Source organism: Ambystoma mexicanum, chromosome 4p (assembly GCF_040938575.1).
Source record: "Ambystoma mexicanum isolate Mex_15411 chromosome 4p, UKY_AmexF1_1, whole genome shotgun sequence".
NCBI classification, from domain to species: domain Eukaryota; kingdom Metazoa; phylum Chordata; class Amphibia; order Caudata; family Ambystomatidae; genus Ambystoma; species Ambystoma mexicanum.
In genome coordinates this window covers 397,496,627-397,524,366 of record NC_090927.1, presented here as the reverse complement: position 1 = coordinate 397,524,366, position 27,740 = coordinate 397,496,627, and the positions used below count along the sequence as shown (strand labels likewise).

The 27,740-nt window shown below is 45.6% G+C and overlaps 1 protein-coding gene across 4 annotated transcripts in view; it reads right to left on the bottom strand.

The window, feature by feature from the left end:
* The window catches only part of CYRIA (CYFIP related Rac1 interactor A), a 440,426-nt gene extending 430,279 nt beyond the window's left edge, over nt 1–10,147 (bottom strand). For 2 of the 4 annotated variants that reach the window (XM_069605934.1, XM_069605930.1), the window contains exon 1: nt 10,015–10,147. The gene's annotated coding sequence lies outside the window, so the exon portion shown is untranslated. The remainder of the gene's footprint in view (nt 1–10,014) is intronic. The other 2 variants (XM_069605935.1, XM_069605931.1) reach the window with 1 other exon arrangement.
* Nucleotides 10,148–27,740: the final 17,593 nt, after the last annotated feature.

The window sequence follows — 27,740 nt, the reverse complement described above, 5'->3', positions numbered from 1 at the left end:
TATGCAGAGGACTGCCATGTCACCAGCCCGTCGATACAAATGTTTCTGAGCAGGACAGAATCATGCAGTACGAGCTGCTTGCCCACATGCTAAGTGTGCCAACCGCCTCAGTTATCAGGGAGCTATGCCAGAGTGAGAGTGCCCTCACATCCTCAGCTCAGGAAACAACTCTTCCTCGAGTTAAAAGAAAGACATCCCAAATGTGTAAAGCACATCCAAAACAGAGAAACCCTTGAAAGCGTTAAGTGTTCAGGGGGAAAAGGAAGGGACAAAACCAAAATGCTTTTAGGCTTCTCATGAGACCATGTTCTTCTGTGCAGTTATGATTTTCATTCACAATCAACACATGTGCTTCTACCAGGGTTTTCCTACCCCCACAATGCACTTAAACTGCTCACAGCCCCAAAGAAATCTATGCAAAAAAAAAAAAAAATACTGCAATAATTAGATCCCAACAGCTCACCTAGAATGGACCTGTGAAGCGAATAACCGATAGGACATACGGGGTTAAAGAAGTGTTCCTTTAATGGGGTGTGGATTAGTAAAATGTATATATGCACACACAGTGCAAAATTTGCTCTTCGACCATAAGGAATGGTGTGCATGTATATTTATAGAAGTGAAGTGGCATGGCTAGCTAGTAGCTTGAATAAACGAGTGTGCACATCGCCTTTGGACGAGATGCAGCCCTACAGATAAGGGGTGTAGAGGAAACTTTCAGTCCCTAAAAATAGGCAAATCCTGCCAAAAAATTTAAATATTGAGTACAAATACTCCCAACAAAACATAGGAAATAAACAAGTAGGACCTTGTGCCCCTTCTTTCACCCACACAGCTCCTTGGATATGTTTGGACGAGTAGTGCATGTAGTACCACAGGAAGGAAATATTACTGACCAATCGGTAGAAGTAAACCTGAATCTTTTATGTGAGTAAAATACTGCCACATCAAAATCTTATCTGGAGCACTGATCACAGAGAAGACAAGGGCTAAATAGGCATCCAGTACACCTCTCTAGAGAAGCGGTTGGTGCAATAGGCCAGGTACTGCATTGGCCTTCCATCCAAAGTCACTCAGAGAGTTCACACCCTTAGAGAGATGCCAAAGAATGGATGATCAAGTAATCTCAACACCCGCAATGAAAGGCCTCCAGGAAGAGACAAAAAGGGGACATGACAGAACAGTCCCTAACTTGAACCTTTGAAAGAGTGGCGTCTTGAATGAGACATTTCCATAAATCCATCCAGTCTTAATCAAGCATGGTCATGGTGTGGATAAGAATCTCAATCCCAATTAGTAAACCACATGTTCCTGGGAACAGCTTTGACTCAGTCAAATATCAGCAAGAACAAGTTCTTTCTTTGTTAAATACTTTGTCCCTTTTCAGACCTTATGGATCCATCCACTATTTGAGGTGGACAATTGTGTATACAATTATATACTCAAGTACATCGCTATACTTGGTGCAAAATATTACAATCAAAACAGATCCACAAGTATAATAAATAGTAGTGACCTATGAGACCTAGATTATTTTCTTTTCCTACAGTTCTTATGTACATTTAGTGACGGTCTCAACCTTTGGGTGTCACTATACCCTATAGTGATTTAACAAATTTGTATGTATAAACCTTTTTTTATCTCAAACTATTTTTATAATTTTTGGTAAAAACAGAATTTAAGTGAAATTGTTCTCTTGAACGGTCCTATATTCGCTCTACCTCTGGTATAGAATTGTATGCACTCCCCCAGAAATAGATAGAGCACTTTGTTATCCACACTATAGTGTACCCAGGGATGCCTTCTCTTATACTTCTACTTAATGCGTACAACCTACGAACAATTGGGAATACCTGCTCTGATCCACTGAGCTCATCGTGCACGTGGTTCTGGGGCTGATTTAGAGAGAGTGGAGTAGATACAATCTTTTGGTTTTCAACCTGTGACAAAGATCTCATTTAAAGTTTGACTTTCCACTGGTGGATTCCCATAGGAAAGCTGAAGGAATATATTCCGGAGGCAGACAATTTGCTGCTCTCCGATCCATGTATGGGAACCAGCGGAGTGTTCACAAGCAGGCATTCCACCAGCTTTCTTCTGGGAATCCACCGGTGCAAAGCCAGAAAATCTAAACTTTTAATTCGGTATTTTTCTACCAGTGAAAATCCAGAGGTTTATAATTACTCCACACACTGAATGAGCCCCGCAATGTCCCTGGTCTAACCATTTCCATCCATCCTGTCCGGAGGGGGGGGGGGGGGTCTTTATTTTCCTGTGATAGAGCTCCAGCCTGTGAGGCTCTGTACCCATGGGCTAATTCCAGAGGTCTGCAATATTTTGGCAGGTTCTCTGCCACTACTTTAAAAATAATGTTTTTGTGCAAGGCTTACTACTGGTTTCCTTTTGCTTCTAATCCCTGTAATAGGTGTCATTACCCATTACGGTGGTAGACAATTTAAAGACTGGTGAAGGGCTGACCTGGCCGTGCTGAGCTTTGAACCTGCATCCTCTCAGCTAAACTCAAAATGTCTAAGGCAAGCTCTTAACTTTCCAAACTGCCCAACATAATCACCAGAATACACATTTTCTGCATGTGACCAGTTCTGCTTGCTCTGAGTGAATCGGACATGCTTATTTCAAACAGGCAAAGTACCCAGCCTCTAGAAAGAATGCCTAGACCTAGTCTTTCTGTATATGAAGATTCTCCATCCCTGCATGAACCCATACGTTCTAGGGTCAATAGTTTCCCTATCTGTATGAACCCACCTACAGTACAGTTTATTTTATGTTTTTTTTAAATCCCTGTGCGACTACCCAGAACCTGTCATAACTACATGTGGTCTACCTTGGTTGAAGAAACAGAATAGGTTGTTTCTCTGAGTGGCATGTTTTATATCACTGGGTGAGCAAATTCCATATGCCATCCTTCAAACAGGTGACAGGATGTATTCCCAGTTAATCTCATTGATTCAGATGAGATTTTAATTCTTAATTTGCAATTTTGTGTCATTAATCCCCAGGCATCTCTCACAGAAGTCTTGAGCCTGCCCTATGCTAACCATTTGTAAGCTAGTAGTACTTTAGCAGGCATCTGACCTGTATCCGATTACGGCTGGTCTAATAGTGTTGCTTCAGAACTCAGCTCAAGTCATTAAGTCTCGATTTCGGACTAAATCCCTAGAGCCCATCCTTCCTGTGCAAGAAGCCAGGGTCTTCAGTCTCTAGTGAATCCCAAAACCGATCCCTACCACAAGTTGCTAGGTAATGATTCTGATGCCACTCCACAGACCAAACCTTGTTACAAAAGCGAGTGTCTTGCCACCACTTTGCTGATCACCAGAACCAATTCTTTCAGGAGAACAATAAACTTGCGCATGTATTGTGATTACTGTCACAGTTTCACATTTTAAAAAGGACAGGTTCTCGGTCTTCATGCTGATCCCTAGAGCCCATTCTTTTACCATGTAGCGGGTTCTTTGTCCAAGGGCGAATCTCCAAAAATCAGACATCCTATAGTTGGCAAGCTCTTTATGCATGGGTGAATCCCATGTGTCCCCAAGTTTTTTTTGTCCTGGAGAAAATTTCCAAAACCCACCCTTTCTCTTACCCTCCATCAATGCATAAAGTCATCCATCTTTCAGGGAGGGGTCTTTGGATCTGACAATTCCCCCGAACCCATTATTTCAATAGGTAAATTAATGTTACCCCTCCGTGCTATGAGCGAGACCAGGCCCAGAATCAAACATTGGAAATAAAACATTTTGTCTTGGGGAAATTGACAATTCACCATCCATAGTCAAACTCCTAAAGTCCATCGATCTTTTCGGGGGCCAGTCCATGGGGCTTGGTGAATCCCAACACTTTTCACAAATAAAAGTGCATTTCAAAAACAAATTCTTCCTAACAGAAAAGACTTGCCCCCCCCCCAATCCATCCTTCCTACAGGCAACAGGTCCTTTGTTCCTTCCTGAAGGCTGCAACCAGATTGTCACGGTACACAACTAAATTTACTAGGCATTAGTTTTACAGCTGCTAAACCACTCTAACACTGCAATCCAAAAAGTCCATCTGGCAATAGTAGTGACGAACCCCCAACGGTAGCTGCTCCCCTGCGCAAACCACCATAAATAAAAAACAGTTTCCTTGTGCATAGACGAGAAGACTCTAGTCAGCCTTAAACATCTATTAACAGCACCCAAATGCCGAATGGCCCTAGCACAAGGAAGATCAATTCTTCCTTCAAGTTGGTAAACAAGCTCTCATAAAACCATCACTACAAGGACTTGCTTGAGCACCCCTGAAGTCCATCAGGTGGCTGCACACAAACTATATCTATTACCATGCATGGTTTGGTCTACATTTTGCCATCACAGTAAAGTGCTATAAACTGAGCTGCACATTCCAGAAATTCTGTCATGCTTACTGATGCAAACGCAGTTATGAACTGCATTCCTACGACCAAGACCTCATTACATACCCATCATTCTATGTGTTTTTTACTCTTGCTGAATTGGTGGGTTTATTGGTTAACACACCGTTCTACCCCTGCCCCCAAAACCAAGGGCTCGAAATTCAGATTCGATGAGCAATAGCTAAAACCAGCTCATGTGTTTCGGGCATCACCTGGTAAGCAGGAGCTACCGCCAGGGAACCAGGAGCAAGTCTCAGCACACCACAAATCCAACTTCCACATTTGACCTTGTTGTCCATAATGTATGCTCCGTTACATTTAAGTGTCTCACACTGTCAACATTGTACTTATCGTATATTCTCAAACATTCAAAGTTAATGTTTGATAAGTATGTTGAGAATGCACCAGATGGCCTTGGGAGCCAAAAGTAGGTCCTGGTAATTGTTAGTTTAAAGCTGACCAGGCTCTCCTAGGTAATAGCTAAATAGCTTCCAACAATTTCGAACCCTGAAAACCCTATTCCTTAGTATTCAAAAATTAAGATCTGATGATCCACATCTTGGACAATCTAGATGCCATAAAACCACTATGGTGGTGAAAGCAGTACAAATATTGGATGACATAAGAGATAGAGCAGCTAATTTGGTTTGTTAAGCTACTAAAACACTATTAAATCTGGTTCTCCTTTATGAAATGTCCAGACCACCATTGATTGGGAAACTGTTTCTTTTTCGATTGCTACAATACAATCCTCGGAGCAACACAACAAGTACTTTTCAATTTTATTTAAAATAAATGTTTTAGTACAAAGTACTTTTACATTAATCAAATTAACTTTTTACATCATCATATACATCAAAAATAAAAACATTCTAATGCTTCTCTGCATCTCTTAAAATCCTTGTGGCTTATGCATCAACAGCAATAATTCCTATAATAAGCTATCATAGCAACTTTAGCAAAAATTAAAAAGTAGCAAAGAGAGAAGAAAAAGAAAGAAAAATAGAAACAAAACATACATTAATACTCAGGAGGGTTTTGGCCAAGACATTTGCTAGTTAAGAGCTACAGCCATTACCCTTTCAAACTTGGCAAAAATTATCATACATTTAATTCAAGCCATGTGAGTGATAAACGGTTTGTTGTCATTAGCCTGTACTAAAATTCTTACATAATACTACGGATTGCGAATTTATAAAGATATTAAATTGGGCAATCCTCTCAGGCATCATCTCGGGACGGCGCAATACCAAGTGTTTTAGGGATTCTAACGCATCACCACACCATCTACAGTTTTAATTATTCGATGATCCCTAGTTTTGGTCCCATTACTTCTAGTGTTGGTAAGCAGTTGAATCTTAATTTCAGGTACCAATCTCTGTATTTGGCTGATGGAAATCATGTATATACAAATTTACCTCACGGGCTGCTATATATTCTATATCTCTTCCTCTATATAGTTTTGCTTCATAAGATCAGTGATGGCGTCCCAACTCCTTATCTTTCTCTTTAGTGAGTTTTCTGCGACAAGATCGCTGATATCAAGTTGAAACAAAAAAAAAAGACTCACATTTTTTCTTAAATTGACGTAGAAATTGATTCTGTTCCTATGGTGTACAGATAAAAGTCAATGTGAGGTTCTCTGCTCTGGGCAGTTTAAAGAATAGAGATAACATCTGCTTCATGCTTTGCGCCCACCATGAGCCAAGCCCCAGTTCTAACTGAATAACACACTGGTACAGCGCGAGGGCTACCCAGAATGCTTTTCAAAGGTCCTACCTTCATTTTGTATAAGAATTTCCTATTGTTTGTGCTTAGTAATTCACAATCGTATAACACTGCTGCAGATGTTTTTGATCTATAGAATTCAATCATTGGTAATAGCGAGAACTCTCAAAACTTGTTTGACTGACTTTAGCAGAGATATACAGGCTCCTACCTTCTCTTCGATTCTTATCTGAGGTATCGTATGCATTCTACTCTCTGAATTGGTGCATCGTTTATCTTCCATGTGTATTGCGTTTTAGTTTTCCTCACAGGTCATTATGTAGGATTTTGCTGGGTTCACTGAGATTACAAGCAATGTATTTCATCATGCCAGTTAAGCAACGCTGTAAACCTGCGGGGGTATAGTCAACCGTCAATAGATTGTCAGCATATGCTATGCACCCTACTCTCAGATCTAGCCAGCGAGGGGCGTATCCTTCCCATTCAGTTGCCTCCTCCCATATATCGGATAAATACAAGTTAGAGTGGCAGCAATTACACAGCCTTGTTGTACCCCCCTTCTTACCGGGATATATCTCGATAGGTCTCCCTTGGGGCTTAGTCTCACTTGCGTCTTATTGTTGCATTATAACATTTGGATCATTCCGAGCAAGCCTTTGTCGATACCCCATCTCTCTAGTTTTTCCCACATGGGAGCTAGATCTACAGTATCAAATACTGCCAATAGCTCAATGGCTGCAACATATATATTTTTAGGTTCTCTGCCTTCAATTTCAGATAGACAGGCATGAAGTGTCAGACCGCTCTGAATTGTTCCTATCCCCATCCTAAACCCAGTTTGCAGGGTGTTCAAGTGCTTTGCCCCATCTGCTCAGTTTTGTAATTCATGGAGAATCAGAGTAAAATCCCTTCGATATAGTGTCTAAGGAAATAGTGTGTACCTTCCATTTTATAAATTGGGATTATAATTGCATTATGCCATTGTTAAGTACGGATTGATGTAGTAACACGGTGTGAGACTACAAAACACTTATATGCTTGGTATTAGGTAACCCACCTTTTGGTATAGGTCTGTACTACAGAAGTTGGTAGTGTGACTGAGCAGCCTCTCGAGAGGGGTAAATAAATGTGAGCTGTAGCAATGAAATTCACAAATACAAGTAACACTTGCACTCAAGGTTTCAGTATAAATATGTATTTAACATACATTTTTAAATAAGCGTTCTTTAAAAAGAGCAAGATATGTAAGAATCAAGTATACTTTTCTAAAATCAGCATAAGTTAGTGGATTTTTTTTTCCCCACACTTCCTGCACCCAGATATGACTTTATTCACAAGGACAGTAATGGCATGTATTTATCACTAATTATACTTTGCAGATTCTGAGGTTGCAGAAAGGAACGGTTAGAGGAAGGAAAAAGGTTAAACAAGTTCTCAGGACATGCGAGTATACTTGAATCTTCCAATGAAGTCTAGACAAGCCTTTCCCAGCAATAACAGTCTAAAAAAAAGTTACCACCTATGCGGGACAGAAATATCAAAGTCAATGGACTAGAAGTGTATTGGAGCACAGTATGTGGAGCTGAGTCACTTCTTAGATAAAGTCTTGCACAAAGTTAGAGAGTTGTGTAGAAATCACTTGTAGGGTCACAAGCTGTTACACTTGTGTAGAGCAGAGTTGGAATCAATGCCAACAAAAGTAGCCAGTGCATGTCTCAACTGAAGAGCACAGCTGAAGACACTGAGTTAAGTACCCCAAGTATAATGGTACTTGTAGTTTGAAGAAGAGTCGTCCAGCTGGATTCTGTCCTGTTGCAGCGATGCAGATCCTGGGTTCCTGAGTCTCAGTCGAGGGATAAGAGGGAGGATGCCTGGAGGACTCCTGCGGCAGCAATTTGGAGGTCGTCGGCAGCTACGGGCTCTTTTCAGATCAGAGGCACTGCACGGTTTCAGATTGCGGTAAACAGCACCACCGTGGATCTCGGATACCGGCTGGACTTCCTTCAATCCTTGAGTCCTGCTTCTGGAGGGTCCAGACTCCTGGAGCTTCTGGACGGATTTCAGACATTTCACTCGACTAGGGATTTCTCTGCCCCTGGCACTCGGTTCCTGCAGCAGCGAAGTACAGCCAGTCGGGAATGTCGTCCAGTGGAGTTCGTCTCAGGGTTAGTTGGTCCCACTAACCCAAGGGAAGCTTCTCGTGTCGATCAGATAAAGGCGTTTCAGCACAGCAGAAGGGCTTCAGCGGGCCATTCAAAAGGTCCAGGAGGATGCAGCAAGCTTCATTCGCGGTTTCTTCGTCGGGTGTTTTTCCCAGTGGTCGACTGCCTCTAGCTCCAAAACCCTTGCCTTTTAAGCAGGTTTCTCCCATTCATCACAGCCTAGGCTGTCAATCACACTGTCCAATCAGGAGTGGTTACATTCAGGCATTCCTAGAGACAAAGGGCAGGAGAGTTCGGGAACCTCCCTCACATACTGCCTTTCCAGACACTCTGGAGCCAGAGGCGGGTTTCAGGACTAAAGTTGACCAAAGGCAAAATGAACAAAGGCCTCAAACCCGCTCAGCGCGCAGAGTAAAACCCAAGAAAGACCTCACAAACAGAAACTGCAAAAAAAGAAGACTGGGGCCATTTAGACAAAACGGACACCCATGGTTGTTATACTGCAGCTGAGGATTCAGTCCACGGCAGAAAAGCACAATGGTAGGAGAATTAAAACAATGCCATTAGTCATTTGAAGTAATGAGGGCAACATAAAAAACGTTACATGAGAAGGTAGGATGAGGGGCTACTACGTAACCCCCGATCATGCCACTTAAGATGGTGTGTGCTGGAGCCACAAAGAGAAACGCTAAAGTAAAGTCAATTCCACTTTACTATTCTTGGGAACGGTACGAGTCCCTTCCTTAACACATGGTACGTGGAAGCGAAAACTGCCCTCCTGTCATAAAAACAATATGCCTCAATTCCGGTGCAAATTAAAATACACAAGAGTATCCAGCTGCTGAAATAAAATACATTGAGCATCCGGGAGTCAGCCTGTGCTATCAGCAGAGGAAGTTCATAGCGGCCAGTGAGGGAGGGGGAGCGTTTGTATAGTCACATGACCGCGGAACCATTGGGGGGGGCACACATTGCACCTTCAATTCAGCAAACAACATCCTTCTGCAACAAGAGCCAAAGTAAAAGGGCTCGTCGCCCAGCAACTGCAGACTTAAAAGACAGCACAGTCCTACAACACGATACGGGAAACCCCCAGCGTCCTCCAGCAACACGGTCAGGTGAAACTAAGCACCCTCCAGCCACAGAAGGAACATGCATCACCAACATGGGAAACAACACCACCCTCGACACGAACAGACAGCACCTCACATTAATGCGAACAGAATGGCTTGCAGCAAGGGGACAGGAGCAGCCCGCAGGCTGCACCAATACACTGTCATCTTTCAAATCCTAACTTGGAACCATAGTTACTAAAGCGCCCAAAAAGTGACTTCGAACCGCAACACGCAAACGAATAATCAGAATGGATTGGAGTATGAGAAATGCAGCAGCCCTAGTTTTCCAGGTCACCTCATGTAACAATAGCAGTAGGGAGCACATCCCTTCCAACGCAAGCACAGCCACAGAACGAAGGGAAACGCGAGACCCAGCACAGGAATCTGAGAGAGGGGGGAGGAGGGGAAGTACCGAGAATCAGGCTGGTGTATGTGTACCAGGGCAGCTGCGCATCTTCCCTTGCCTCGCAGATGGTGGGGGCGCTGCAGTGATCCGCAAAGGCGAACGGCCGAGTAATATACCACTTCGCATAACCCAGCATGTGGTGTGTGGGCTCATAAGCGTTGCAGCACGGCCGTCAGGTCGGGGCATACTCACCGCTGGCAGCAGGACCCCGGCCGATCAGTCTTTCTTCGGATCTTACAGGCCAATTCCGTCGTGAACGCGCTCGCCTGGGCGGGGCAGCAGGCAGGAGAGGGGGCGCGCCCGTCGGAAGCCACTCGACGCACGACCTGGACTCCTGCGTCGAACAGGGAACTGACGCGGACGTGGGCGTGTAGGAGGACGGCGTGGGGATGAAGAGAACCCAAGCCGTGGGGTGGATGGGCGTGGCCGTGGTGGTGGGCGGGCCAATGGGGCGGGAGAGGGAGGCGCGCGCCTGTCACATTCGCAGGCAGTCACTGCGCGTGTGGCGACAATAGGGAGGGGGCGAGAGTGGTGGCGACTGGCGAGCAGGGGGATGGGGCGGTCTCGGGGCTGTCTCTGATATTGATAATAATTAGAGGGCTGTGGAACAGTGAACTGGACTGCTCACAATGTCTCTCGGCCTACCCACCACCGTTCTTTCAGTGTGAGCCCTTTTCATTCGCAGAAGCAGACTGTCCCCAATCGTTTAAGTATACATTTCTGCAACATGTTCTGTCACAAATTTTCCTAACATACCAGAAATATTTTACACGGTACACGACACTCATCCGAGGGCCGGCAAAGAGATACAGTATGTCGGGATTCCTCTTTATTTTCATTAATAAGTATTGTATTTTTAAACTAACTTCAAACGGGGACACCACTGAAGAATAAAACAGATTTATCCAAACCAAAAACATTGGGGTGACGTGGTTCTGTTGACATTTTTGAGGAATAATACATCTTAATGCGCATTGTGTGATTAGCTTTGGGGCGAACTACAGTCTACATAGGATTTAAAGTACACCTTAAAGGGCAGCTCTTCACCAAGGAACATAATGTACAAATAGGCATTTGAACTTGAAGACACTGGCATTCGTTGATCAGTGATACCACATCATTGCCCATTTTCTTTCTGGCCGTTCAGCTGATCATTGGTCGTTTTTGTAACGGCCAGTTAGCACATAAGCTACACTTCCCATTACATACCACGGTACGATTTTCCATTATGCCCTTTAACAGATCATGGACACATTTCATTAAGCAGTGTTAGTACAGCAGTGCCAGATTCCGCTGTTCCCGGTATGCTGATACACTCTAGATCTCAACTCACACGCTTTTGGCGGGTGTCACCCGCCTTGTAAAAGGCTGACTCACCCGCCAAGCCTCCAGCACTCCCATTCATTTCAATGGGCGTCTCACCCGCCAAAACAAAATCGGATGATTTCACCCGCCTTTGCAACACAAATGGTTGAGAGCTATGCTCATACCCACTTAGCAAAGTAAGACAACATTGTTTCTAATAGTTACCCAACATTATATTTCGGGAACCTTGTTGGCATGGCAATGCACCCTGAATGCCTGGTACGGTCATACACACATCCGTTCAGCACTTTTCTCATTTCACCTCTTTCACTCGTGCCTGCCAAGCCTACAGCAATTCTTTGGGGACCTCATCTGTCTGGCTACAAATAAAGATAAAATGGAAACTTTAAAACATTTTTAAAATGTGTTATGCGTTCATATGAAATTTTCTGAAATATGACTTGCGTATAATTCTATGGCAAGACTGGAGGTGAGCATTATGCTTCAACTTCCTTTATTACCACTCTTCAGCATTTTCAACAACTTATAACAAACAACTTTTGAAATGAGCAAAGTGACTTTTCTCTTCAAAACTACAACTCCCACAGTCTCTGTAGTCCTCTCCAGCTCAGTTATGACCACATCCTGTCCTTGAGCTCCTCCTCTTCTTTTACTGCTCTTCAAGCAGATAAGTCAAGTTTTGTTATCTCTCTGTATACTGAAAGTAGAATTGTCATGACAGGTTTTAGAACGTTGTTTATGGAAAGTAATGTAGGGAGTATATATTGCCAAAGCATTACTAGAGAGATCTAACGTTATAGAATATTATGTTGCAGCGCAGGGCGCCTGACAGACTCTATCCGAAAGATAGTGTATACATATACATTTGTAAATCTATGCCTCAGTGACTATATACTGTTTCAGAGTGCAGTGATATAGTTGGAGTAATGTTGCTATTGTGCTATTGTTTATAACGCAACTGTGAAGGAGGGTGGGTGGGAATTATGTGATGTAAAACTGACTTTCATCTTTAAAACTCTTAATAAAAATGTAAATACAAAAAAAGATCATAGCACACATTTATGCACACAAGTAGCCAATAAAATGAAAGATACAAAAGTGGGCTAGGATCAAGTCTAAAATATCTTAACAATCGAATTCTCTTTTAGAAATCACATGGTTTTTGTCATTTCATGCTTTCATATTATTTTTTAACATGTAACCCGATACGGTATAGAGCAATGTCTAAGGATGTATTCCCTCAATTGAGACAATATATCCAGAAGTCCAAATAAAGACAAAATTACTACTGCTCTGCAGGAGTGCTGGGGTGCGTAGTGGTGTTGTGATCTAGCACCTTGAAGCGTCTTTTGTGCTAGATGGCATTACAATAATAAATCTCAGACCAAATAATCGTACAGACTCAAAGAATATGGCAAGGTACTACTTCATTATCAATTTAGCACGAGAGGCCATGCTCACTTATATAATAACTGGAAGCTGGCAGCCTGCATGAAACAATACAAAATGATTAATTTGCAAAGAGACTTGGCTAAAGAAGGCACCAGCGTTTGATGGCTATACGGTCTTACATCAAGCAGCACACCAGGGTCTACACGGGCGTCCTTTTTGGGGTCTGGTTACGCTTATCAAATCCTCTCCTTTTTGTTAAATTCTTTTCTCACGTGATCTTTCATTTGGAATATTGGTCACTCACATTAGATTTAATTCCTGGAACATCTTGATGCTAAATATCTACTGGCATGGTGGCATGGGCCAGTTAGTACCCAGCTTGTATCTAATATCAATGTATGTGGCAAATTGGCTGAATGTTACACCAGGAGGCCAGGTGATGGTCGGTAGGGGACTTAAACTCAGATTTCATGGGGGCCCTGGCACACCATCATTCTTGGCGGAGTAAGGAGGGGACAAAAATGGGAGAGCTTGGTTGGACTGTCTCATGAACTTGGATCTTACCCCCCTCAATGGTGCCTTTAGTGGAGACATTCCATACTCATTCACATGAACGAATGGAAAGAGTTCCTCTACAATTGATTTTGTTTTTGTGGACGGGGAGGGGATGAAAAGATGTGTGGATTTTAAGGTTTTTAAGGTTTTCCCTATGAATATCAGTGATCACTCACTCTTAGTTGCCTACTTTTCCTTGGTTGATCTGCAGTTGTTATATTTGCAGGCGGAGCAATTGGCTACGGGTAGAGGTATGGTTACATCTAACCTGCAAGGGAATAGACTGTTTTGGTCATGCTCTCGAATGGATAGAGTAAACAAGGGCCTTGTGGGTAGATTGGCAGATATGTCTAGTAATGAAAAGGAGGTAGTCTTTGAGGTTGATCATTTTGAACCATTTATCTGTAATGCAATGGGGGAGTCATCAAAAGGGGAAGGGGGGGAAACGGCTATGCAGGCAATTGCACCCCATGCTTATGATTTCGACCTGGTTAAAAAAAGAAGGGAAGTGAGGAAACATATAAGATGCATTAAGAAGGATGTCCTCCTAATTCCCTGTTTAAAGCAGGAAAGAATTAGAAAGATCCACCAGGCCCAGAAGAATTGGGTCCGACATACGAGGGTACAGCGTCTAAAGAGAGATGTTCAGTCGATGTTGGCAGTGCTGGTTCAAAAAAACACTGGAGCCTTTTGGTCTTTTATTAAATCTCAAGGAAATGGGCTGGATGGAACTTTCGGCGAATGCGGTGTGGGAAGCAAAGTGGGTGGAGAATTTTGAGGGCCTGTATGCATCTCCAATGTTGGGAGGGACAAGTATAGAGAGTCATATGACGGGTAAAGAGAAGGGTCTTTCTCTGGACCTGTCAGTCGGGAAACTGATAACTATAATAAGTAGATGTAGCAATTCTAATGCACCAGGCCCAAATGGTCTTTAAAATCGTCTGCTGAAAACTAACCCGCCTGTGTGGGTCAGAAATACTACACTTCTTATTTACAGACATAGCTCACACTCTACAATTTCCCCCCCTCTTGGAATACTGCTCACATTATCCCGAAATATAAGTGGGGGAGGGAGATAACCCACAAAAATATAGGCCCATCACTATCCTCGATGTGAATTCTAAAATCTTTTCTATATTACTCCTAGGAGACTTGGAGGGTTGGGCCGGCAGTAATCGTCTTCTGCCAAAATTGCAGACAGGCTTCAGGAAGGGAATGAGGACGCTCCTAAATGGTATGTTGGTGAAATGTTTACAGGGGCTGGGCTCAGGGGGCACGACAGGTATACCTGGCCACAATAGATCAAACTGCGGCCTTTGATTCGGTAGACCGAGCACTTTTGTGGAGTAAACTACAGAGATGATGAATTACTCCAGGGCTACTAAGACTACTGATAGGGATACAGAAGAAATCCGGCTATTCAAGTTTGCCTGAATCAACACGGCAACCTCGCTCAATTAAGACATTTAGAGGAGTGAGACAGGGGAATATCCTGGCCCCTTTTCTTTACAATTTATATATGACAGATTTAGGATCCCATTTACAAGCTGCTGCTTTGACTTCACCCAAGATAGTTCAAAACAACGTGGTGTGGACAGGGTACGCCAATGATTTTCTTATTTTTGATACGTCTCCCGTTGGTCTGCAACGGGTACTCAATGCCTTCACCAAATTTGTGTGTGACAAGGCTTTGAAGGTGAATCCAGTCAAAACCATAGTTATGGAAATCTCAAAGAGGCGGAGGCCAGCTTCCTATAGATGGAACACGCAAGCTACCCCAGTTGAGAGAAGGGAGTCTTTAACCTATTTAGGTTTTTTTTATTTCAGCCAAACCCTCTTTGGTTTCGACTCAGGACTGGCTTCACTCCAGGTCAGTAAAACTTGCAGCGCAAATGCAACAGGTGGATGACAGATTCAGCACGTTTTCCTTGTTACCCTGTACTCTATTTTATATGGGTAAGATTATTCCAAAATGTATCTATGGAATCGAGATTTATAATCCTAGACTCATTGAATACTTGCTAACTCTGGAAGCTCTCATCTGGCGCAAAGTGTTGTGTCTCCCTCTTTCCGTCCCTCATTCTAGCATCAGATAAGAACGAGGACTGGTTTCCTTGAAAGCCAGGGCATTGTGGCAATACATTTCCTTTTTTTAGGAAGTCACTTATTCCTGCAGGAGACTCTCTCTGGGAGATGTTTGGTGAGGTGTGAAAGGGGAGGGGATCATGTGTCACTGCCGCCGGCGACTGGGGTTTGTGGCGAAGGTGGAAACAAGGATGCCATTGAAGTGTTCCGTTACGTTCCTTCTCGCTTACCAGACTCGGTCTAGTTGTTTTCAAGATGGCCGCCGCCGTTCGTATATCTCACTCGGCTGCCGGCGGCTCGGCGCGTTGCAACTGAGTTTCTTTCCTCGCCTTGTTGCTTGCGCTAGTATCCCTCCTGACTGTTCTGCCTTACAATTACGCCTTCCGTACACTTCTTGTCTTTCTCCTCCTCCCGTTTCGTATGGGCTCTTCTCCCCTTCTCTGGTTCCCGCTTGCCTTCTCCTGTGTTTTATTCCCATGCTGATTTTCTGCTGCAATTTATTTTCGCTCTAGGACTCTCATATTCCCGGACTCTCCCGTTCACACTTGTCCTTCACCCCGAGGTTACCTACCTGTTAACCGCCCTATCAAATCTTCTCGAGCTGCTGAGACACGCCGACCTTACCATTTCCTGGGTTCTTGGCGGAGGACCCATTCAACCTCCTACAGTGCAGACGACTTCCACAGCCTTCACGACTACCTTGGATCCAGGGGTTTTTTGCCATCCCAGTGGCTTTTTTCCCCTATGGCTATCGCGGAGGGGAGTCACCGTGGGTTTTCTCTGTCTGGGAGTCACGGTGGCTTCCTTCCGAGGTAGACCATATCTTCCAAAAAAGAAGAAGCCTTACATTGGACTTACCCGCCGGAAGAAACTGGACTACTCAAGTGAGGAGGAAGTGATTGGGGAGAGTTATCAATCGAGTGAAGACGAAGACATAGCTGATTACCTAGCAAGTCCCGTAGCCCATAGCGCCAGTCCTGATAGCTTGCAACGCCAGAAAGAAGACATGGCCACGCCACAACAACTGCAAGAGCTGGTGACGGCTGTCCAAACCCTCAACGCAGAAGTCCAAACACTAAAGGCTGACAACGTGGCGCTCCAACTAAGAGTAGCTGCAAGAGAACAACAGACAACTGATTTACCCCCACTACCCCTAGTGTCGGGTAAATTCGACGGCTCGGAAAGAAAAGTTAAGGAATTCCTGGAAGCCTGTAATATTCATTTCACCTTCCGCAGAAATGCCTTTTCCACAGATCATTCCAAGGTGGGTTTCATGATTACGCACATGACGGGAAACGCCTTGTCATGGGCTACTCCATTGGTATCCCTATCAGACCCAGTTTTGCAGGACTAAGCGGCCTTTAAGGAACTACTACTACACACCTTTTTGCGAACCGAAAGCTCACACGTGGCTAGCGAAGACCTGCTGGATGTGCGACAAGGGAGTACCGACTTACTATCCTATATCTCCACTTTCAAGAAGCTCGCTGCAGAGGCTGGTTGGCAAGAGCAGGCCCAGTATACCATATTCCGCAGGGGCTTGCGAGAGGAGCTCAAGGATGAGCTTGCCCGGATCCCGCGCCCAGGAACCTTTTTAGATCTTCAGACTGCAGTTCTAAGAATCGATTTCCGCCTGACGGAACTGAGAAACGAAAGGAAGAAGGCTCGAGGTCCACATCCTTTCTTGGAAACACCCCCGTCAGCCTCCTCACCTGTATCGCGTCCCGCCAGAGATGAACCCATGCAGGTCGCAACCACCAGATCTTCGTTGACTGCCGAAGAAAAGAAGAGGAGACGAGAAGGAAATCTTTGTTTATATTGTGGAGCCGCCAACCATCTGCTGAGAGACTGTCCCGATGTGCCCCCAAGGAGATCGGGAAACGACCGCCCTCGGTAGTCAGTGCAACAGACTATCAAGGGGCTACACCTTGTTCCTACACTACACTTTCTGTGGCCTCATCTCAGATGAGCGAAGATTTGCGTCTCATGGTTATCACCATTAAACTCCGCTTCCGGAAGAGAGAAGTAGAGACGCAGGCTCTACTGGACTGTGGGGCGGCTGGTAACTTCCTTGACACCTTTTGGGCTGATAAGGTGGGTCTGCTAAGGATTGAAAAAAAAGAGGACCAAAAGGTTGAAGGAGTGGATGGTACACCCCTATGTTCGGGACTCATTACTCACACCACCGAGGAGATTCAGGTATCCATTCACCAGCATTCTGAATTCATAAAGTTTGACATTATACGGGTGGCCCACTTCCCGGTCATCTTAGGAATAGGCTGGCTCAAGAAAAATACAACCCATCGGTGGATTGGTCTAAGAATCTACTGAGTTTTCATTCCGCTTTCTGCCTGCGAGAATGCCTTCCGGAACCAACATTCGCTACTGTAAAGACCATATCTGCTGTCGAAAGCAGTTCCATCCAATGCATACCGGAACGTTTTTCCAAATTCACAGAAGTCTTTCAGGAGCAGACCCCCATCAAACTTCCTCCACATCGCCCAGAGGATTGTGGTATTGACCTAGTACCACAGGCATTGGTCCCCTTTGGGAGGATGTATTCCCTCTCTTTATCGGAAAAGGCTGTGCTCCGAAAGTACCTTGATGATAATTTAGCAAATGGACTCATAAGACCTTCCAAATCCCCCGCTGGGGCCTCTTTATTTTTCATACCCAAACGGGATACTAAGGAGTTGCGGCCCTGTATCGACTATCGGGGGCTAAACAGAGTGACCATAAAGGATCGGTACCCTATGCCCATTATATCAGAGATTCTAGAGGCTGTCCAAGGCTCTGTTGTGTTTACTAAACTTGATCTATGGAATGCGTATCATCTACTCCGCATAAGAACAGGAGATGAGTGGAAGACGGCGTTTCGCACTCCCTATGGGTTGTTTGAATATCAAGTCATGCCGTTTGGCCTAGTAAATGCACCTTCCATTTTCCAGAGATTCATGGACCGATTGTTTTCCGACCTTCTGAACCTTAACACAGTGGTTTACCTGGATGACATTTTAGTCTTCTCACGGAGCCAGGAGGAACATACCCTACATGTCAAGGAAGTTCTGCGTAGACTACAACATCACAGTCTTCTGGTAAAACCTGAGAAATGTGCATTTGCTCGATCCTCGTTGCCATACTTGGGATTCATCCTATCCGACAAAGGGGTTACTATGGACCTAAGGAAGGTAGATGCCATCTTGCCATGGCCGTCGCCTTCTTCAGTTAAGGACATTCAACGTTTTTTGGGGCTGGCAAATTTCTATCGGAAGTTCATTCCGAGGTTTTCCTTACTCACTCTTCCCATTACATCCCTTCTCAAGAAATCCACAGGTCTTTTCGTCTGGTCAAATGAGGCTGAAGAAAGCTTCCTCAGCTTAAAGAAAAAGTTCTGTTCAGCTCCTATCTTGAAACAACCAGATCAACTACTACCCTTTATTCTGGAGACTGACGCTTCTGCAGCAGCCATAGGGGCTGTTCTTCTTCAGAGAGTCAAGGACCTCGAGCATCCGGTGGCATACTTCTCCAAGACCTTGAATCCTAGCCAACACAACTACTCAGTCATAGAAAAGGAATTACTTGCTATGAAGTTGGCTTGTGTGGAGTGGAGGCATTTGCTCCAAGGGAGCCTACACCCGTTCCAGATACGAACAGACCATACAAATCTGCAAATACTCAAGCAGCAAGAGTGTTATAACACCCGTCAGGCCAGATGGGCTCATTTTTTCGCCCAGTTTGATTTTGTCATCACATTCATCCCTGGCTCTAAAAATCTAGTTGCCGATGCTCTCTCCCGCAAAGACGATGTTACTTTCCTTTACAGAAAGGAGCTTATGTTCCCTCGTACCCGGATCATATCGACAGTGTCTAACTTCTTGGAAGAAGTACGAGGAGCCTACCTCCAAGAACCTACTCTCAATATGGGAAATCAACCAATCACCACTAAGGACGGGTTCCACTTTATCCACGGAAGACTGTTTATTCCTTCCAGTAATCTCAGAAGACGAGTCACTCAGTGGTGCCACGATTCCAGGACTGCAGGTCATCGAGGAGTACGAGGCACTCTGGAACTTCTCCAAAGAGCTTTCATCTGGCCCAACATGAAGGCCGACGCTCAAGCCTATGTCAAATCCTGTATGGTGTGCTTACAAAGCAAATATACCACCTCGAAACCTATGGGGCTGTTGCAACAGGAACCCGTCCCACATGGTCCCTGGAAATGCATTTCTACGGATTTTATTGTGGAGTTACCGGTTTCCCGAGGCTGTACCTGCATAATGGTAATCGTAGACGCCTTCTCGAAACTTGCACATTTTTCACCATTGACAAAGATCCCGTCTGCCTCGGTCATGGCCAATGTATTCCTCAAGGACATTTTTAGGCTACATGGCCTTCCTCAAAAGATAATTTCAGACAGGGGCAGTCAGTATACCTCCAGATTCTGGTCAGCATTGTGCAATTCATTGGGTGTTGAGAGAGCCCTTTCATCGGGGTTTCACCCCCAGACAAATGGACAAACCGAGAGGTTAAATGGTACCTTAGAGCAATACCTAAGGTATTTCATCAATAAACAGCAAGACAATTGGGTGGACCTGCTTCCCACAGCAGAATTTGCATACAACAACGCGGTCCACACGGCTACAGGAATTAGCCCATTCTTTTGTACCTACGGATATCACCCACAGTCCATAGTTCTGAGTTTCTGGGAGGAAACTAACATTCCTTCTTTAGAGAACACCCTTGTGCAGATCAAGGAGGCCCACAACACGGCCCGTCAGAGCCTCTCTAAGGCTAGCAGACATTATAAGGAGCAAACCGACAAACACCGGAGTCAAGTTCCTACCTGGGACAAGGGCTCCAAAGTCATGCTGTCCACCAAGTTCCTTCCTCGATGGGTTCGGCCTTCTAAGCTTTCACCCCGCTACATTGGACCCTTCGAGATAACTTCAAAGATAAATCCTGTGGCTTTCCGCCTCAAGTTGCCAAAGGGACTCAGGCGGATTCACCCCGTGTTTCACTCATCTCTCTTACGTCCCTTTGTGCCAGATACCCGGAAACAAGCATCCCCCAAGCTATGGACTTTGCCGGTTCCAGCCTTTGAGGAATATGAAGTTTCTCAGATACGGGACTCCAGTTATCGTCGGGGACGTCTTGAGTATCTCGTACATTGGAAAGGGTATCCCTCCTCAGAAGACACTTGGGAACCGCATTTCCACATCCACTCTCCTCAACTGTTCCACAAGTTCCACCGACTACATCCAGGAAGGCCGGGAGGGAGAAGCCTTCGGAGGGGGCATACTGTCACTGCCGCCGGCGACTGGGGTTTGTGGCGAAGGTGGAAACAAGGACGCCATTGAAGTGTTCCATTACGTTCCTTCTCGCCTACCAGACTCGGTCTAGTTGTTTTCAAGATGGCTGCCGCCGTTCGTATATCTCACTCGGCTGCCGGCGGCTCGGCGCGTTGCAACTGAGTTTCTTTCCTCGCCTTGTTGCTTGCGCTAGTATCCCTCCTGACTGTTCTGCCTTACTATTACGCCTTCCGTACACTTCTTGTCTTTCTCCTCCTCCCGTTTCGTATGGGCTCTTCCCCCCTTCTCTGGTTCCCGCTTGCCTTCTCCTGTGTTTTGTTCCCGTGCTGATTTTCTGCTGCAATTTATTTTCGCTCTAGGACTCTCATATTCCCGGACTCTCCCGTTCACACTTGTCCTTCACCCCAAGGTTACCTACCTGTTAACCGCCCTATCAAATCTTCTCGAGCTGCTGAGACACGCCGACCTTACCATTTCCTGGGTTCTTGGCGGAGGACCCATTCAACCTCCTACAGTGCAGACGACTTCCACAGCCTTCACGACTACCTTGGATCCAGGGGTTTTTTGCCATCCCAGTGGCTTTTTCCCCTCTGGCTATCGCGGAGGGGAGTCACCGTGGGTTTTCTCTTTCTGGGAGTCACGGTGGCTTCCTTCCGAGGTAGACCATATCTTCCAAAAAAGAAGAAGCCTTACATTGGACTTACCCGCCGGAAGAAACTGGACTACTCAGGTGAGGAGGAAGTGATTGGGGAGAGTTATCAATCGAGTGAAGACGAAGACATAGCTGATTACCTAGCAAGTCCCGTAGCCCATAGCACCAGTCCTGATATCATGTGCCCTGGTGGAAATAAAAGATCTTGCCTATGTGGCACTGCAGGAGGTTTGTTGCTGATTGAAAATCCGGAAGAGGTGAAAACAATTTTCTTTAAAACCGACTGGCCGCATACAGTTCAGGATTTCCATTCACACCCTGTTGTATCCCATCTTGCTTTTGATCATAAAAAGCAGTGGTACTTGGCCCCCTATTTATCGATATATGCTAGCAGAGGGTTCCGTTCTACCTTTCTAAGATTTAGGCTAAATCTCTTAAGAACAAGAGAGATCCTATTAAGATATGGGTTGGCCAATGAGGCAGAGCCCTTTTGCAGGTTTTGTAAGAGTGTGATGGCTAAAGAAACAACTCAGCATTTGTTGTTGGGTTGTCCTGCCTTGTTACAATCACGGACTACATTTCTGCACATATTTATAGGAGAAAGGACTGAGAGAGAGGATTTAATTTGGCACTGCTGTTTGTCTGGGAACCTAACATCAATTGTTAATGCAGTAGTGGGATTCCTGGACTCTCTGAAATTTGAGGAGGTGACAGCCGTAAAATAGTTGCCTCCATACCAGTTGTTATGATCTGACCTTTATCTCTGAAATTCCATTGATGAGTATGGAAAAATAAGTCTTCATTTTACAATTCGTTTTGTGTAACACTTTGCTATGTGTTTTAATTTGTGCTATTGTTGTTTTTCTCTTGTTTGTTTTATTTCAATTTTTCTTTTAATCTTGCAGATTGATTTTATTTAATTCTTTGAAAATGTTAAAGGTTGACTTGATTAACAAATAAAACTTAAAAAAAAAAGAAATTATCAATTTAATAAAGCAGGGTGAACTGGCAGACATCTGACTGATGCTTGCCCACTCACATCCAAATGGGATTACATGGAGGTCGTATACCCCAATATGCGTCATCTATGATGTCATTCTATGTGGCAAAATACAAAACCTATCGAGGGAAGGGATACGTGAAGGGAACATATTTACTTATAGAACATATAAGGATTAGTGCATCATTGGCTTCCCATTATCTGTAGGGCACGCCCTGAACTACCTTTAAATACGTGTAGTACTAATTATAGTGGGCATAATATCAGTGGATTGGCTCCTGCAACATTATATGTTAGGCTGTCCCCCAACCCCACTGATTTGTTGGCATACTATCCCAACTTTGAACATTTGGCTCATTAGCAGCTCGTACGTGAAACGAAAACTAGGCGTTTGAATCCCATCAGAACACTCCCCAGTTTCCCAATTAGTCCAACATCTCTCATCGGTATGCTATCAGCCAAAGTCTTCCGTTTGTAGTTGACCTTGTGCCTGCTCACTCTTCTGGAACATTCAAGAGAGTGTGAGCACACCACTATCTAAGCTTAAGGCTTTAATGAATGGCCTTTGTTCTTGATATCTGAGTCACATGTGAAGACAACACAAATGTGTTAATTTCATCCTTCCATTACTGCTATTTGATTAAATGTATTCAAGGTGTTGTTGCTCCGCTTGGCCTCTAGAGACTTGCTCACTCTAGCTCATATGAAATTTGTACACTTTTATTTGATCAACAGTTTGGCTCTCACAGATGTTTTCGTCTTCTTCATCTATGAAGAATGTCACACATTCAGAGCTTATCCATGTACTCCCTTTGTGCTCTGTGCATATCCTTTGAAAATAGCATTGTTAACTCCAGGATAACCGTGACTCATCATCGGCTCTGCACACAAAACTGTTTTCATGTGTCTTCTGATTCTTACAGCCTCTGCCTGTCTCTGAGGTAGCTTGGTTATATTCAACATCACCCAGCGTCCCTTTTCCCAATATGGCCGTCCTTGCCATATTATATCTTCTTCTATAGCAAGCTTCTATATGTTTTCTTTCTACCTTATGTTACTGTATATTTACAGTTATTGGTCAACAAGTTACTTTATTTTTTTTAGATCCATGATTACTTTAGCTTTAGGTACGTGTGTCAGGATTCGCCCGTGGAGGTTGTGGAACACATGTCATCTGTTAAGATGGATTTCTGAACTCTGTCCTGGAGGGGCAGAGGTTCAGAAGGCCAGCCTAGTTTCTTGGAACAGGGTAACCTCTGGACAAGCCAGACCAATCAAGGTAGCGATCGCGGCGGTCAAGACTAGGTCTCAAGAGGGGTGAGGGTGACTGAAACCCCGCAATGAGCACACAAAGCAAGGACACTTACAAATTACTCCAAGCAGGTGTTATATTAAAAATATAGACACATTTATTACAAGGCATTTGTAATATTGACCATAGCAAAGAATCACGATAAAACTCAAGTAATCCAACACATCACAATCAAATACAATATATATACAATTACTGAAGGGTATAAAGAGTTAGAAGCACGAAATATGCAAACCACCTAGATGGGGAGGAAAACAGGCAGTGCAAGTAATCGTTTAGACCCTGTTCACCTTCAGAGGCCACCTAACTAGAAGGAAGTCCAAGTCCTACGAAGAGTGGAGCCTTGTGCTCAAAAGTACCTGCACACGCTGGTGCCGATGGGCCAAGTGATGTCTCTTCAAGGAAGTCAGGCAGTTCAGAGTGGTGAACAAAGGAGGGCGAACAGATTTGCGCTACTCAAGCGCGGCCTCCACTTGCGGGCAGAAGCAGAGCGCAAGTGCGAAAAAGGTGTGCTGTTTAACACAGCGAGGAAAAGCTACGGGCTACTGCAGGAGGGCGACCAGTTCCTAGCGTTGCTACTCACCGGTCCCCGATGCAGGCAGACCCAGGCTTCTCCGCGTTAGTTTCAGTGCTGGCAGGTTCAGATGCGAGCAGGGGACGTCTCAGCGTCGTGTAGATTCCGCGGCAGCAGAAGTTAGAGTTGAGGATGTCCCAAACACAGTGAACCCGCACAGTTTGTTACCACAGCAGGGCAACGGAGCGGCCGTGTGTATTTCAGCCCAATGTACACTTCTCACTTCAGACCTCGGAATGCCAAGTGTACGAATCGTGTGAGAGTGCTAAGGACTCGGAATACAACACAACCTGACGGCGGTAACAGAGCAAGACTCCTGTGTAGGCTGGTCAGTTCACTGGATGGCCCAGAGACGCTTTCGAAGGCTTACGTGCAGGAGATGATGAAGATGCCGAGAATAGTTGTTCCCACTATTCCAAAGGGTCGAAGTACCAGTACAGGCCTTCTCGTTCGATCAGAGGCAGAATGGTTTCACAGAGCAGTGCAGAGAAGCAGTCCTTCAGCGGGTCTGCAGCGATTCCTCTGTTCAGCCTCTTGGTTGCAGGATACTTGGCTCCTGTATCCGTCGTTCGTGAGAACTCAGGAGATCGACATGGTAGTGGTGTTTCCAGCCTCCTCTTATCCAGGGTTCCCTTCACGACAAAACGGAGGGGACCCAATGGGAGATCTGCTCACAAAACACTCACACCATACGTGGCCCTATCACGGACCACGGTGGTCCCAGGCATTCTTGACACACTAGTCTCTCTGGCACCAGGATGTGTATTGGGACCAGACATCCAAGCCTGCATCCTGGAGACGCACACAAGGCCTGTAGAAGCCAGCGAAAGCATCTGTGTTTCGCGGGAAAGTACATGCCCAAATAAGGAAGGCCCCGGGTCGGCTCGACCTGGGGAAGGTGAAGGGGGCAAGACGGTCAGCGGGCAGGACAAAGAGCCTCGTGGTCTGTCGGCTATGCAGAATTTGACAGTTGAAGTACAAGCATTAAGAGCAGAGAATGTTGCCCGAAGACAGCAGGTGGTCTTGCATAGGGATGACCGGGGTGACCTACCCCCCATGGCCTTATCGTTTGAGAAATACGATGGGCATCACGGGGGCCTAAAGGAGTTTCTAGACGCCTGTCAGGTATACTTCACATTTCGTCCTCACACTTACCAGACGGCCCGCTCCAGAGTGGGATTCATCATAGCTAACCTGATTGGGAATGCTTTGGTGTGGGCTACTCCTTTAGTAACCAACAATGACCCGACATTACAGGACTTTGACCACTTCACACACTTGTTCAAGGAGAGATTTGATCGGCCTGAGGTCCTTTACACCTCATTTGAAGCCATATTGGATGTGAAACAAGGTACTACAGACGTACAGACCTACCTCTCCCATTTCATCAGACTCGCCACAAAGGCAGACTGGCCAGACTCTGCTAAACAGACCATATTCAGGAGAGGCCTTCATGAAGATATAAAGGATGAGCTGGCTCGGATTGCTCGCCCTTCCTCATTTTTGGAGCTCACGACGATTGCACTACAGATTGAATTTCGTCTAAATGAACGTCGGCAAGAAAGGAGAAGACCTCGTCCTTTTACCACAGCAGCGCCCATTTCTCCAACTCCCTGAGAGAACACCGGAAGTGATGAACCCATGCAAGTTGGAACGACCAGGGGTCCTCTAACTCCAGAGGAACGAAGAAGACGCCGTGAAGCAGGACTGCGTATGTACTGTTGCTCTTCTAAGCACCTCCTTCGCAACTGCCCAGAGGTACCACCTCGGCGGAAGGAAAACGCCAGCGCCCAAACCTATGCAAGGGAAGTGTCGGGGGAGCAAGCTGCAGCCCTTGCTATAACACCAGACCAGTAGAAGAGTGCGAAGACAACAGGCTCATGGTTTTCAAGTCGGGATATGGGTTTCTGGTCCTGAGCCAATAGAGGTGTTGGACATGTTGGACTGCGGGGCTGCAGGCAATTTTCTGGACATAGATTGGGCCCGGAAGAACAATGTGCCTGAGCGCCGTAAACTAAAGCCCATTCCGGTGGAAGGAGTGGACGGTACTCCACTTTTCTCTGGTCCCATAATCAAGGAGTAATTCCCCTTACGTATGAAGTTGGGTCAGCATACAGAAGACATGGTATTCAATATGATTAAGGCTGCACACTTTCCGTTGGTCATCGGTATTCCCTGGCTTCGAAGGCATAACCCTTCAATTGACTGGGTCTCAAACAGGGTGAGCTTTGATTCAGCCTTTTGTCAAACACATTGTATGGAGGTTCCTAACCTCAAAATCGAAGTGTAAGAGATGGATATTCCAGTAAAAAAGACGGTGTCTTCCATCCCACTTCAGTACCAGGAGTTCGCTGAAGTCTTCAAGGACACATTGCCCAGAAGCCTTCCTCCTCACAGGCTGGAAGATTGCTCCATCAACCTCATTCCGTCAGCACAAGTTCCCTTTGGTCGTATGTACGCTTTGTCGTTGCCAGAAAAGGAAGCATTGAGAGACTACCTAGACGCCCACCTCCAGGATGGATTGATCCAAGAGTCCAGGTCGTCGTGTGGAGCATCACTGTTCTTTATACCAAAGAAGGAGTCAGCAGAACTCAGGCCCTGCATTGATTATCGGGGGTTCAACCAGGTTACAGTCAGAGACCGTTATCCCATGCCCCTGATAAGGGATGTTCTGGAGGCTGTTCAAGAAGCACAGTTTTTTACCAAATTGGACCTGACAATTGTGGGACGCTTCGGCAAGTTGCGGCGAGCAGCTTTGAAAACCTGCCTTAATTGCACATTTCACCGTGCCTGCATACCTTATCTAACTTGAATCGCCATGCTGCGCTCCGCGCATTTCTACTGGTGATTTGTTTTAAATATGCCATATTGAGGCCTGATGCCTTAGACCATCCAAGATGGCCGTGTGCTGGGCTAGGTTTTTGAATTGCTGTTGTTTCTGCATCTTATGGTGCCAGCTCCCGCCTCCCTCCCCATTGGTTGCCATTGGCCCCTTAAGCCAATGGCTGCAACCGGGAGGCGGGAGCCGGCCGCAACATCGAAGGCCCACTGCGAGGCCCACCTCCATCCTCACTCACTCCTTTCCTACTGCTGCCTTCTACGGAGCCCCTTCCCTCTGCCCCCCAGCACCCTCCATCGACGCCTGGACTTCTTCTTGCTGCGCTTTGCTGTGGGGTAAGGAGCTGACAATTGTGGGACGCTTCGGCAAGTTGCGGCGAGCAGCTTTGAAAACCTGCCTTAATTGCACATTTCACCGTGCCTGCATGCCTTATCTAACTTGAATCGCCATGCTGCGCTCCGCGCATTTCTACTGGTGATTTGTTTTAAATATGCCATATTGAGGCCTGATGCCTTAGACCATCCAAGATGGCCGTGTGCTGGTCTAGGTTTTTGAATTGCTGTTGTTTCTGCATTTTATGGTGCCAGCTCCCGCCTCCCTCCACCATTGGTTGCCATTGGCCCCTTAAGCCAATGGCTGCAACCGGGAGGCGGGAGCCGGCCGCAACATCGAAGGCCCACTTCAAAGGCCCTGTCTACCGCTGTCCACCGCAGTACGCCTATCGCCCGTCCCCCTCCGTGAGTGTCTGCGTGCCCCCCTGCCCCTCCGTGAGTGTCTGCGTGCTCCCCTACCCCCTGTGAGTGTCTGCCTGCCCCTCTGCCCCTCCGTGAGTGTCTGCGTGCCCCCCTGCCCCTCCGTGAGTGTCTGCGTGCCC